At 38.9% G+C, this 13,357-nt stretch overlaps 1 long non-coding RNA gene across 1 annotated transcript; it reads left to right on the top strand.

Annotated features, from left to right (window-relative positions):
* Nucleotides 1-4,096: 4,096 nt before the first annotated feature.
* On the top strand, nt 4,097-12,762 carry LOC137441010 (uncharacterized). Its single transcript, XR_010987290.1, has 4 exons — nt 4,097-4,361; nt 6,637-6,726; nt 9,309-9,377; nt 11,867-12,762. It is a non-coding gene; the product is annotated as an uncharacterized lncRNA (long non-coding RNA).
* Nucleotides 12,763-13,357: the final 595 nt, after the last annotated feature.

Genomic DNA, 13,357 nt, shown 5'->3' with positions numbered 1-13,357 from the left:
AACCATTTTTATTTTAATAAGGGAATGACTACACAAGTTGGCACAGTGGGAGTTTTGACTGAAGTAGGAGTGACTAAAGCCAAAGCTCAGGGGAATTAAACTGCTCTGTGTCATTAACAAGTACAGTTGTGAAAGCTCTCGGGCACCTTTTTTCCTGCAAACAAATATGCCCCTCCACTCCTTCCACCTAGGCAATGCAGTGCATGGTTGTTTTTATTATGGTTCTGTCACTTCGTACAGTCCAGTTTTATTTCAATAATAAAAATATAGAAATATAATTAGCATCTTTGTTTTAAGGCACTGAGTTTTTAAATTACCACGTGTGACAACTGTTATGGCAGTGAAATCGTTAAAATCATGTAAATGCTTAAACCATGTAGGCCTGGGAGATTATAGTTTCATTAGAGAAAAGGCTATAAAGTTAGACCTAGGTAATTACCTTTCCCATTAATGCTTGAAAATTCTTTGCTCCACTGAGAAGTGATTGTGGTGCATCATGCCTTCTGTGCTTTTACATTCAAACTGCAGGAGCCTTTATTTCATCAGCACAAACTGCAAGGAAACAGCGGCAGCCTTCCAGGTGTACTTTGCAAATTGAGGTTTAAATGTGGAACACATCAAATTAAAATTCAGTATTAATTATTTTGTCTTGCTAGGAGCCTGAGTAGTTTAAAGCAGCAAGGGTAATTGTCTAACTCATTGTATGTGTCTATAGCGAACTTAATCATTATGTCAGCTTCCTAATAAAAGGTTATTATAGAAACAAAGATCCCAATTTTACATATGGTAGGCAAGGGAGAATTCGAAGAGCTAGTCTCCAAGGTAGACTTGAGGTTCTTGACAAATGATGCCCATGCTGTGATCAGATACTTAACAAGAAATCTCGTTATTAACTAGGCCTGTACAGATAATTAGCACTTGAGCTTCAAATTTTAAATCTGGCTTGAGATGTATAATTTATCAAAAGCCGTAGCTCGCTGTCAAAGACCTATAATAAGGCAGTGTTATTGATGAATCGAGATTAAGAGCAGATTGAAGAGAAAATTAGGCCACTGGTTAGTCTTAAAGGTCTGATTTCAATATTTGCAGTACTAATTTGGTATTATTTTGGTAAATGGATGAGGTCCCCAAGTGCTGCACATTATAAAAGAGTAAACTGTACATCATTATTCTAACAACAACAACAACAAAAAAGGTATTGTTTACCGTATGCCAAATTTTGCAGCACTAGCAGCCTGATTAATAAGCTTCTTTACAGGATAAGCGTACCTGTTTTTACTGCATTAATTTCTCCTAGCACATGGAGAACGTCGGGCTTTCGTTCAGGGTTAGAAAATGTAGCCTCTTTACGTTAAAAATCATATTACATCAGACTAAGGATGATTGAGTATGCCAATCTCTAATTTAGCTGTTTCATTTGTATCTCTGAATTGTCTTTCAAGCATTCTTTACACTGCAATGCCAATAAGAACCATGCTGCATATTCAAGATACATAAAAAGAGCAAGTTTTGTGGGTTTTGGTTTCTTTTAAAATCATTACCGGTAGCACTTCATTGTAAGTGGTTCCATGAAAAAAAATAAAAATTAATAATAATTAAAGTGACTGTATGCAATCTATCTACAGTAAACTGCAGCTGTAAAGGTGTTAGATACACATTCATGAGCCTCAGTATGCTAAATCTTTTTGATAGACGCAATAAAATGACATTTAAGGCAATATCTGATTTCCAGAATTATGTTAGGCAAAATGTAAGGTTGGGACAAATTCTGTTTGGTTTTTCAGGGTTGAATTCTTTGCCCAACCACACAGATGATCGTATCAAAAAGGCACTACGTTTTACCATATATCCTGTCAAATATGTATCAAATGCAACCATGTGTCATCTGATATATCACATCAATATCCTCCAGCAAAATAATTATGTCAGTTGCTGCCTGTTTCCAGGAAACTTTGCACTGACAATCCCTTGTAACCCATTATTGGCAGCAGCTCTTTTCCTCTCAGTTTCCAGCTGTCCAGCAGGGTATGCCAAGTCACAGCAGGACCTGAGGAGTGTTTGTATTCAACTGTGGCACTGGGCTTTATGGAGATTTGCCTTGTATATTGTGCACTTGCAGACAAGCGGGATTTCCAGGACCCAGCAGGGGCTCCCCAGTGTTTATGCTGAGGTGGTTAGCTAGTTGGCAAATTGCTTTGGGCCAGAAATGTGTGACAGAGGAAAATGTATTGCATTAGCTTTTCTATCAATAACATCTTAACGCTGACTTATAACACAATTGCTTTCATGCTGATCTGGCCTCCTAATTTTAATTTTAGGATTGATTGAATTTTGCAATCAGGCATCTTTGGCAATACTGGAAAAAAAAGCCTTCTTCCTTCCTTAAAAATAATATGCTATTAAAAATCTAAGCAACAAAACTTCAGCCACTCTAACAAGCCATTGACTAATATGTATTCACACTGATCCAGAAAAGATCTAATGCTTTTGAAATATACATTGTAATCATCTTAAGAAGACTTTACAAATTATTATTTTAGCTGTTATTTGCTTCACATACTAAAGCAGCATTTTGCAGGACCACTTGAGTCTTGCAGTATTTTTAGTAGATTTGTAAGAGATCCAAAACCAGAGGGTACTGCAGTTCTTAGCAGGCAGAAAAGGTGATTTATACTGTTGGGGGGGTTTCATTCAGTCATTTTGCAAGGATTACTTGCATATCACACCCTGATTCTGATCTTGTTCATATTGAACATACTTTTGCTGTATGTTAGAGAAATTTGAGATAGCGAGACTCTTTTGGTTAAGACTTACCTCAATGTAAGTGGTAAATCCAAGGAGATTTAAAGGTAATTTAAGATAAAAATAAGGTACAGTTTCACTTTATTTAGGAAAAAAAAAAAAAAAAAGGCAGGTATTTAATCTTCATCTTTAAATTATATTTTCAAGTGTATTCAAAGCTAAAAAATGTTTGGATTTTTCAGAATGTGGGAGAAAAATTAATGTGTGCATGCTAAAAAGAAGCATGGAGCACACTGCAAGGCTCTGTCAATTTATGACACTTGAAGTCCTCAGATAAAGCCGGTTTTGAATAAGCTTTAGCTACCCAGTCGCCTGACTTTGAAGTCCTTTCACACGGAACATTCCCGCAGCTTGTAAGGGGAGCAGTGCACACAAAAGATCAGCACTAGAGCATGTTGCGGTATTTGTTTATATTCCTATACTAAATGTAACAGTTTAACACTTTCTATGAAGTGTTAAAGGGAATAGTAGCTACCAGTGACCACTGTGCAAAAGAAAAGAATGGCTATACTTATTATATAATACCTGACATCTTGCATTGCCTCATTACAAACAAATGGGTTTGGTACTCAGGTGGTTTGTACAGCCATTCCCACATTCCTTTTTGAAGTGATTTGGTAGTGCTGGTGTAAATGACATGTGGGCTGTAGGAATAGTAGCAGGGAAGGGAACCAGAATTGAGGGTTCCTATTGATGTCATTACAAATAGTGACTACTTAGTGCAGCGCAGGATAATAAAAGAGGATTTTGCCAAGATAAATTCCCTCAGCTAGCCCAAACCCGTTCTAGTGCTATGGATACTACTATCATCTGCATGCTTTCGATGAGCTGAGCTATAAGATTCCAGGAGGAGGATCTCCTGCATATAGAAGTAGAAGAAAGACAAAGTTGTGCCTCTACTCAGTACATTCCTCCACCGCTTGTAAAAATACTAACATGGTATTACTAGCTCAGAACCGGTGTGTAAGTGCAGAGGCTGGACTGCTGCACTACGGGAAAAGAAGGCGTACAGCTGGAAAAAATTAAACCTGAGAAACCTGAATGCTCTCGGTTGTGTATCTCGGCATTTCTCATGTCTGGAACTCTCTCGCCACTGCGACCGGCAATCCGGCTCCTGTTCGCCCCCGGCCCCTTGGCTCGGCCCGGCCCAGCCCCCCGCCGCGCTCCCCGGCCGCCATTGCGGCCGGCCGCCGACAGAGGTCTCCAGCGCACCGCGGAACTGCGCAGGCAGCACGGGGTCGAGCGCAAGTCGGGGGCCTGGCCGAGGGCGCAGACCTGGCAGGGGCTGGGCAGGGCGACGCGGAGCAATAGAATCGCCTCCAGCGGCGGCTTCCGCTTGTTCGCAGCGGGCGTTGTGCCTGTGTTCAGGTCATGCTTTGTGCTGTGCTTACATCGGGCGCCGCTTTCCCCGCTTCTTGAAAGGAGCGCGGTGCCGGGAGTGCGGGTTTTGTCTTTCCGGGAAACGAAATCAGCCCCTCGGGAGGGAGGGATGGCTCTGGGCTCAGACAGGGTGGGGACCTCAACTTCGATAAAACAAAACATCCCGGATACAGAACGAGGTAAAATAATACATGGCTTTCACCTGTCCTGTTAAAGCCTTCCCTTTTCCGTTTCGGTTAACCAGCTGTTTCCAGCAGACCTAATCCTCACCAGTACTATAGTATTCAGGCAACAGAAGGCGGAAAACTTCATTTTGGGATAGGTGAGAGTAATAGTGGCATTCACTATCTCAATTATATCTGCAATTAGTTAAGTTTGAAAATGTACATGGCGTTCGAATTCTCTTCCCTCCCTTCCCCCCCCCCCCCCCCCCCCTTTTTTTTTTTTGTTTTTACTAATTTATTTTTCCAATTAAAGGATTCAGGAAGACAACTGTCCGAAAAGCTTAGGGCATTTTCCAACTGGAATACAGCTCTATAGCCAGTGACAATGTACAGTGGTTGATGAGTTAGTTCTAGAGGCTTCTGAATTTTAATGATGTTGGAGATGATATTGTGTGTCCTTCAGCTTGTTAGAGTGACACTAGCACTCCATAAATCATAATACCTGTGTATTGTAAAATCAATACAAAAGTGCTATTTCAGCGCTAAACCTTAATAAGTTTTTCAGTGTTCTAACAGCTTAAACTTTGCTGTAATACCATTGGACCTGTGGGTTAGGATCAGAGTATGCTTAATTTGTTTTGTAATAGAGACTTTTCTTTAATGAAGGACCGATTAGTAAAGCTTTGGTTGCCACTCTGGTGATCAGTTGGCAGAACAGCCTCTGCAATTAAACTCGTGTATCTCTGTCCTGAAGCAAAAAAGCAGGCTTAAACAGTCAATAAATGTTAATCCAGTCAGAACCTGTCTGTGCCTTTGAAGGCTGCCCATGAGGGGCTTTTCAAATCACTTTTTTTCATCTTATTTTAAATATGAAGGTCCCCATAGAGCTGGTATGTAGTGTACAAGGCCTCCCACTGCTCCATAATAAGATCTGGCATACTAACAGCATTCTCTACAGATCTGTCATCAGGTTTGTTCGCCCCTTCCCATCCCAGCATACCTATCTGTAATAGTTATTGGTTATGAAAAAAGAAATCAAGTTTTAAATTTCTTTCATATGTGAGTAAAAAGGGTACTTTAAAAATGTTTATACAAAGCACATTATTATGGATGTGTATGATTTTTATCATTTACAAACGCCTCTCCCAAACTTTCCTCTATCATTATTTGGTTTCTGTTGGGCGATACTCAGGGGAGGAAGTCTGCATTTATACATAAGCTGCAAAGCATACATGGGAAGGGTGGAACTGCCAAACAACTGTACTTGGAGAAAGCAAAAAGAAAAGTTGATGCTTATCTAGATTGCTGTTGCTCTCTAGGATTTTCTCATGAAACACTGGCAGATATTTATCTAATTCTGTTTTCTATTCATGTGTGTTTGCTTTTTGTATGAACAGAATAAAAAATGCAAGTTGATATCTAAAAGCAGAGCAAGGGCTAGCAGAAAGCTAGCTGATAGAGTTGAGACATAAACATAGCTAAAAGAAAGAGGCAATTCCTGATCTTTAAATGCTTTCCATTTGGGGAAATAGCCTTTGCTATGAACTTAATTTTTGTATATTTCCCAGACTATTTTCTATGTATCCCTTTAGCTGCATGCATAGTTGTACATAAAACATTAACATACCTGTGAGAATGCATTAAACTTGGCTTAATCATAACTGGTATCCCCTTTAAGTTGCTTTGCGGAATTTAGATTTTACTCTTCATCAGAAGACTGAGAGCTTCATACAAAAAGATGAAAAGACTTGCATGAGTCATTGGATTGTAAATGCAAATTTCCTAATGGAGAGAGAGAGAGAGAGAAAAGAGGGATATGAATCTCTTCTTTCAAAGGGACAAATTCATCACTAGCATAAAACTGACTTCCCTTGAGTCATTCTGTTCCCTACTAGCATGACCTGAGAGTGTTCAGAGGACATGAACTGACAAGGAAAACTCTTAATGGCCCTCTGGACAGTACGATTGGTACAGTACAGTTACAGAACATTTCAGCAAAGGCAGGCAAGAGTGACAGTACTGTGGTAGGATGTTCTCTACCCTTTCCTGATGGCTCACAGACTAGTACAAACCACCAAGATTGGTATAGTTTTAGGATGTGCCAAAGAAGTAACAGCTAAATGTAGAACTGTAGGCACTAACTGCACTGATATTACTTACAGACACAAATATATACATATATCCCACTTATTAGAAACTTTGAAAAGAGTAGATTCTGATGAGGGCTATTATGAAATAGTTTTTTAAATACACATGTATAAATTAAAAAAACTATTACTCTCCCTTTCAGTTTTTTCAAGCCCTGCCCTATTGTGAGACCAGTCACAGGCAGTGACAGAAGGTGCAACTGTATGTTTGGTTGGCTGAGGTTCAGCCTGAGGTATGCATTTAATGATAATTGGAAGCTGAGCTGCAATAAGGCATTTATTTTGTCCTATCATTTGCTCTTTCCCTTTGCATTATACTTGATTCCATCTTAAGTTTTGATCATTTCATTCAGATTAGTTTATGATACAGGTGCTTGTCCTCACTTACCTCTTCTGCCACTTCTGATTTCAGTATGTATTTCCTTTAGTAGCTGGCATTATGTAGCAAAGAGTTAGCTTGATTTCTGCCTTTCTTCACCCTCCTGTGATCTCAACAAAGTCACTGGCAGCAGATTTTGGATTCCCATTTTGTCACATTGTGTGCAACCTTGAAAAAATAGAGGAAATTCTTGCAGAAATACAGAAATCAGGGCTGCAGTCTGCAGATTTTGATTCATTAAAAACAGGAGCAGGGACTGGGAAGGGGGGAAAAAGGAGTCTCTCAGATAAAACAGAACAAAGGAATTCCAAACAGGCAAAGGTTATCTTTAAATATTGGGAAGTGCTTATTCAAGGGCATGAAGCTGTTGAGGCCACACAGTCCTAGGTGATGACAGCACAATAGCATGGATACTGTTGATCTGAAAGTCCTGCTGATCCACAAAAAAACAGCATTTAAGAAATCTTTTTTTTTTTTCAAGTGGGATCTGCTGGTAAAGTTTTTACATTCCTTTATTTTTGTAGAATTGTACCACACAGGGTTGGACCACATGTACCTGACTGCATTTGGTTAGTCATCTACATTAGTCAGCACATGCTCAAATTTGAGAAAACAGGACTTGAGCCTGCAGACTGTTGAGAGCAGGCAAAAAGGAATCAAAGGGAACAGACATCTCTTCAAGCAGAACTGTGCCTGAGATATTTACTGCCCTAGAAAACCCGATAAAGCATAAAGAAGCACATACAGCCCTTAAAGAAGGAGAATCTCTTCATGCTCGTAAGGTCTTCTAACAAGACAGGCAAAAGTGAGCATGGGGATGGGTGGAGATTAGTTGTGGCTGTGTGCTGACCCCGGCCACCTATTAAAATACTTCTGATGTATCTGCTCACCTAGTTCTGCATGATATTTAAGTATGAACTAACCTTGTAAGAAAACAGCTCAAATGAGCAGAAACAATGTTGGATTCTTAATCTGAGTCAGTGAAATTGGCTTCTGACTACATGGTCACTAAGTGTAGGGTCAGAGGAAAGCAGTAGGACTGGGGACCTGTACATACCCTCTCAGTTCAACAAATTCTGTTGGTTTATTGTTTCAAAAAATCCTTCAGGAGGACCAGGGTTGCCTATGTAAACTGGGACCGGGAGGTGTATTTGGAAGAGAGAAGTGAGACCCTAAATGCCAGGTTTTCTTTGCTTTTCACTGGATACTAGCATTTGCTGAATGACAGCTGCATGGTCACAGCCAAAGCTTGATAATTTCTGCAAACAGAGAAAAATCTGAAAATTGAAACAGATCCTGCAGGTGACAAATAAAATTCAATTTGTGCCTGAAGAAGCACATGTGTGTCTCCTAAGCCCCTTTCATGTGCTTTCCCACTTGCACACTCTTAGGTTGCCCATGAGTTTAGGTCAAAGTCACATCAGCTATTCAAAGTAGATGGTACCTCAGCAGCTAGAAGAGGTAAAAAAATGTGCCATAATCCTTGTGTCTGCTACAGCAATCTGGGCAGCCTCTGTAAATGTGAGACACTCAAAGAAATTTAGGAGTCTCTGCCTGTTGTTTCAGTGGACTCCCAGGGTCAACCTTGGGTGGCTGCAGGAGGTGAAACTTTAAGTAGACTACAGCCTTATAAAATATCAGCAGACACATACTTGAAAGCCTAATGATCAGTTTAGCTTGGCTTAATTGGGTTTATGTGTTCAAGGATATCCTGGCAGCTACTCTGGGAGAAAATTAAAGCTGGAACAAAATTCTGCTGATCTGATGGAGAGGTTGAGTCTGCCTCAGCATGAGAGATGGCTTTCTTAGCTGACTCCTTGTACTCAGGGAAATGGGCTGAGCCCAAATATCTCACTTGTTCATCAGCTATCAGCTCTTTTTTGGGGTTGTAACAAAACTCTGCACTTGGGAAGCTGCTGAGTTGCTTCAGAGCTCTTACTAGCTTTCTCTCCCTTTCAGGTCTCATCTACTCACTGCTAAAAGGAGTCCATGATGAATAGATTTTTGAATTGGTTTATAATTGGTTATTCTACTCTATAATATTAATTTTCATCTTCAACTGTTCATTGATCGAAGAATACTGGATGTGGATTGTTAGTTTTCTTTGTGACACTTATATTGAAGAATGATTTGGAGAATATGTTAGTGCATACTGATGACATTTTCCACCCACATGTATTTGCAGAGTATTTCTTTACTTTGCTTCCTTGGAAGAAGCAAAGCTAGCTTCTGTGGCTTGTAATTTTTACCTATATTTTTAATAATCAACTATTATTAACTGTTAAAAATGCTAAAGAAGAAAAAAATTCAAACCATGCAACAAAATTAAACTGTGTTAAAATGATGAAGACTCCCCTGAAGAAAAATAAATCAGCTTTGCCCATCTTACTTGTCTGATTTAATTCAAATGCTTTCACTTCTCTCTCCATGTTGCAGTGTTTCCAAATGCATGGTAGTGTCCTGACTCCTTGAGACCGTAGTGAAGTTGAAAAAGGAACATCTGCAGTAAGATGATTATTATTATTATTATTATTATTATTATTATTATTATTATTATTATTATTATTATTATTATTATTATTATTATTATTATTATTTTCTGTTCAGCTCAAAATTTGTGGATATAGATAGGTTATGTGGACACTTCTGAAGTAATGCAGTGTGCTCTTCCATAATACAGAAATGTTAAGTAATAGTGGTTTACCACCCACAGTTGATAGAGATCCCTCAGTTTCATCTGAGGCATAAACTTGGGGAAGGCTGATATTCCCACCACTGTGTGAAAAGTGGAGTAGGACACTGATAGCTTCCCCATCTAAGCATTCAGTGTCCCAGACAATCCTGCAGATCTGGAACAGTAATTCTTTCTTTGGCATAGCTGTTCCAAGAGCTCCAGGAACTATTTGAATATGAGTGAGGTGCTTTCGTGAGGTCTTTTTCTGTCAAAGCTGCTTGATGTCTTCCATGGAGTCAGGATCACACCCTGTGAAATAAGTTCATCATGCATGTGCAACAACCTGCTTTCAAAATCCCCTTGAGATGATTTAATTTAAAACAAATAAGCGTCACAAGTCTGTATGCTTCTCTTCTCAAACCTTTGTGTTTTTAACAATTAACTTGCTGCAAGAGACTGCCAAAGAATGTTACTGTGCTTATTTTAAAATTGATTTATTTTATCATTGTCTTCCAAGAAGTGGCAAAACTAATTTTAATGAAAATTTGTATTTAGGAAACAATCAACAAACCACACACATAACCACATGCACAGCTTGACTTACTGCTAGGGTGAGCCATGGCATGCCACATTTCAGCCTGGAGCTAATTTTTTACAGCCAAGTTATAAAGCCCTGGAAAGGGGGGTTTATTGTGGAAATGCTGACAGAACCATAGTGGTGCTACTGGCTGCCTCTCTAATTAGTCTAAAGAATGGAAAGTTATATTTTGCAATATGTGGTAAGCACTATTGTCCTGATGTTACTGGTTTATGCCAGAACTACAGGCTTAATGCTGTTCTAAACGTATTCTATCACAAGTTTGAAAAGGCTGGTTTGTCTCTTTCCCTGTCAGGAAATTTTAGCACTTTCAGGCAGCAGCCTTGATTTGTACTTTCAATTATATAAATATTAAAAGGTGCAGTTTGGATTTGGTATTTGTGACAGTAGCGGAACCCTGCTGTGTTCCCTCTACTTTGAAGAAGATGTGGAGTCCACATGGTGTTTCTTGCATGCTTTCCAGAGACTACTTTTAAATTTCTTCAATAAAAGTTACTTTTATTCCTGTTTAAGTGTTTTGTGGTAATGTTTACAGAGAAACATCCTGCCAGCAGACTAAAATAAATAAAAGACAGGACATCAGTAACATAAAACACATCATTTTACCACTGTTCTCCTACCACCTGCACTCCCCCATCTCTGCCAGAGCTCCTGTCTTGTAATTACATCTACCTGGTCTAGCTTCCACTGGTTTCATCTTTTACAGAGTACAATGAAGGTGGAAGAAGCTGTTTACCCTGCTCTCCCATCATTTTCTACTGTAAGGTTGCTCTAGTACACTGATCAAGCAGCTTTGGTTTTTTATCATTTTTTTTCAACAATAATTAGTTCTTTTTAAACTAAGACTCTGTTACTGTGCATCCTGTCATAGCGCTTACTAGCTCTTGTTGCAAGCCTGCACCCTCCTACGCCAGCTACTTTACAATCAGCAACAAAAGAGCAGTCTTTTCTTCAAAGGTAGGGTAAACTTAAGGGAAATGGATAGCTGCAATTATAAGATTACACAGTCTTGTGACATACCAAGCATATCTTAAAAACATGCATAATTATACGAAAATGAGTCGACCCACTGATTTAAATGAGACAACTATGTGATTAAGTGCTGTGCTGTGCTTTCATTTTGCTAATTTGTTTGTTTGGGTTTTTTTTCCCCTAATACCATACCTACAGTGTCTTGAAAAATGTTACTCACTTACAGTTGCTATATAATTGCTGTTGCTGCTATTGGCACAGACCTCTGCATCAGGGAGGATTGTGGTAAGGTTCTAAACACCCCTTATATATTTGTTTTAAATATACTATTATTCCTTCAAGCATCTACAAATCCTTATTAGCTATTAGACTATCACATTATAGTCTTAGATTTATACCTGAAATCAAGCCATTGCAATTCCTCTCACTTTTTGGATAAAACTGTGAATTCATAGCAGTGCCTCCTGTTTTAGACAACATCATGTTATTTGGTACTACAAGGATTAATTGAATGACAATAAGGAATTAATCTCTTCTCTTTCTTCCAGTCACTGCTTTCTAGTCCCATCCATTTGCAAGGAACGCCTTTGGTACTTGGCAGTAGCTGTAAAGGCTTCAACACTGAATTTAGTATGTCTGCTGAGATTACTCTAAAGGCAACTGTGGATTATTTTCTAAGTGCTAATCCTTAATGCAGAGATTTGTGCTTGTTCAGCAAAGCAAAATTTCCATTTCCTTCCTTCCTTCCAGGTGGGAAGCAGCCTCTCAGGAATGACCTGATGGACTGATGCATTGCAGTTTGACTCAACCAGATCTGACCCAACAAGCGGTGCTCAGAATTAGATCACAGTCTCTGCATGCATTAAGATCTACAACCTACAGTAGCTCTGTTAGTCTGCTGAGCAACCAGACTGGCTCTGATTGAAATTACCATTTTGATGCTCTGACCTTCAAATCTCTTAATAAAGCAGAAAATGACCTGTCCGTTTGTCCTTCTGGCTGTTGGGAAGCAGAGTGGCACCATCAAAGTGAGCCACTGCAAGATTTTGCGTTACTGTGGCCTCAAATACAGCATCAAGACAAGAAGGGGGAAAAAAAGGAAAAAGAGAAGAAAGAAAACTAAATTGAAGAGCCTGATCCTTATTTACAACAGGGACTGCTCCCACTGCCATGAATAGTCCTTCTGTAACCTACAGAGGGCCAATATGGGTCCTGCCAGTGCATGGCTAAATGGGCACTAACAAATCCCTCCTGCACCTGGGTGCATGTTAAAATCCACCACAAATCATGTGCTGCAACTTTGGCTCCAAACCCTCTGTGCTTAGATAAGCACATACAGAGGTCTGGTCATTGTTGAATTAGGAGTTCCTCTTTAGAGCTCAGAGGAGAAGGAATGGAAACAGAAAGGGTTTCTTCAAAGGAGGAGGTAATTGTAGCAAAAGGGAATAATTTATGTCTGTGTTGATCTGCAGATCATATATAAGGGAGATAGAAAAAGTGATACCTACTCTATTAAACCTGGAGAAAAAGACAACATTGTCTTTGAAAATTAAATTCTTAAGTGCTGTGTCACCACTGGAGAAACAGTAAAAGCAAATTGAGAAAAGGGGTGAAAACAAAGATGAAATGCACAGATACTTGGAAAAAGTTTTGTGAAGCTGATAATTGGATCTTATTTATTAAACATTTTCATTATTAAAGCTAAAATATATTGATGCTTTTCATGAGAATCGGCAAGTACTTTTATTGCTTTGTAAAATAGTATTGAATTGTACTCTATAAATCTAATCTGTATATAGATTTTGAGGATGTTCATTCACACATATTTATAACCATGCATAATTAATTTTGAACAGTACTTTTTTTTTTCTTTCCCCTAGCAAACCCCCTGCAAATCTCATAAATTGCAGCCAACTTGGCTTTGTTAATATAAAAACTTGTAAATTGCAACTTCATGTATCTAAATAACTTTGATCTGGAAATCTTGTAAGAGCAGAACTTTATGTGATTTTTCCAGTCTTTCTGATTTCAGCCATGTGGAAATACACTATAAACAGCTTTCCCATGCTATTTACTTTTCCAGATCAAAATGGTAATAATAATTAGCATTTTCAGTAGAGTATATATAGTAGAGCAGATGAAAAGCATGATTAAATAAGCACTGAATAACTGAATAACATTTTGATATATCAAGGAACAGCTACTCAAGCTCTTTTGAACATAAAGAGAGGACCTCTTTAA

This window comes from Melanerpes formicivorus, unplaced genomic scaffold, assembly GCF_026170545.1.
Source record: "Melanerpes formicivorus ecotype bairdi unplaced genomic scaffold, bMelFor1.0.p_v2 SCAF_5, whole genome shotgun sequence".
NCBI classification, from domain to species: Eukaryota; Metazoa; Chordata; class Aves; order Piciformes; family Picidae; genus Melanerpes; species Melanerpes formicivorus.
Note: the sequence above shows the minus strand (reverse complement) of the source record. Positions and strands in the feature narration are given on the sequence as shown.